The sequence below is a fragment of the Choloepus didactylus genome, chromosome 14, assembly GCF_015220235.1.
Source record: "Choloepus didactylus isolate mChoDid1 chromosome 14, mChoDid1.pri, whole genome shotgun sequence".
Taxonomy (NCBI): domain Eukaryota; kingdom Metazoa; phylum Chordata; class Mammalia; order Pilosa; family Megalonychidae; genus Choloepus; species Choloepus didactylus.
In genome coordinates, this window is record NC_051320.1 from 573,682 (window position 1) to 575,184 (window position 1,503).

Here is a 1,503-nt window from a genome sequence, read left to right on the forward strand (position 1 = left end):
AGATAAATGCTATGTGTTCAATATGTGACTAATGTTATGGCCCAACTTTAAGACTGGGGATTATCTGCTCAATCAATCTTACAGGAACAGATAATCATGACAGATGTATTACTGACTTAATAAAAATAAAGCTATCACTATTGTGATTCCTGTGCTTTTTGCAGAAAACTCATTTGTCCAAATAATAAATTGGATTCATGAAGCAATGAACAACATGACAGAATTTACCCTGCTTGGCCTGACACAGAGCCCAGACATTCAGAAACTCTTGTTTATTGTGTTTACACTACTTTCTCACTCTGACAGGCAACTTACTCATTGTAGTGACAATCACTACTAGCCCATTCCTGGAATGCCCCATGTATTTCTTTCTCTCTTTCTTATCTTTCATAGATGTGTGTTCCTCATTTACCATGGCTCCAAAAATGGTATCTGACTTATTTGCTAAGGAGAAAACTATTTCCTTCAGTGGATGCATGACTCAGGTCTTTGCAGTGCATTTCTTTGTAGGTGCTGAGACCATCCTGCTCATGGTGATGGCCTATGACTGCTACGTGGCCATCTGCAGGCCCCTGCACTACATGGCCACAGTGAGCTGGCAGGTGTGTGGCCTCCTGGTGGTCCTGTCCTGGGCTGGGGGATTTCTTTGTGCTCTGATTCAAGTTCTTTTCATTGTGTGGTTACCCTTCTGTGGCCCAAATGTTATTGATCATTTCATCTGTGACCTTTACCCACTACTGAAACTCTCCTGCACTGACACCCACATCTTTGGATTATTTGTTGTTGCCAACAGTGGGCTGATATGTTTGCTCAGCTTTTCTATTCTTATCACTTCCTATGTCTTTATTCTTTGTTCCCTCAGAACTCAGAGCTCTGAAGGACAGTAGAAGGCCATCTCCACCTGTGCCCCCCATATTACGGTCATCATCTTACTCTTTGTTCCCTGTATATTTGAGTACATTTGGTGCATGATCACCTTCCCCATTGATATAGCAGTGGCTGTGTTTTATACTCTAGTAACACCCATGTTAAATCCTTTAATCTACACCCTGAGAAATGCAGAGGTGAAAAATGCCATGAAGAAGTTCTGGAGCCAAAAGATGATCTTGGGTAACAATTACTGTGAATAAAATAATTAAGCAATAAGCCACCTACTTAAAAAAATATTGAAGCGGAAAGGAATGATGGGAAACTATCTTGTTGAAAATTCATGGTTTTAATAGAAACTGCTAAAGTCTTGGTGGACTTATTGTGAGAGATAGGGATCAACCAGAAATGAATGGATATGGAAATGAGACAAATTCAAGGGCAGAACTCCTCTCAAAATTAACATCCTATGTTGCATGACTTGAGGAAGCCCCATTTACATTGGAATCTGAGAGCACTTTTCTATAAATAAAGTATTTTCTCTGGCTAAATCCAAGGAGAGATATAGAATTATTCCATTTCCAGCCATAGAGCAAACTTGCACATGATATTCCCAGATATAAATACATTTGGAGC

General features: G+C 39.9%; 1 pseudogene; it reads left to right on the forward strand.

The window, feature by feature from the left end:
* The first annotated feature begins 205 nt into the window (after window positions 1–205).
* Window positions 206–1,130, forward strand: LOC119509532 (annotated as a pseudogene).
* Window positions 1,131–1,503: the final 373 nt, after the last annotated feature.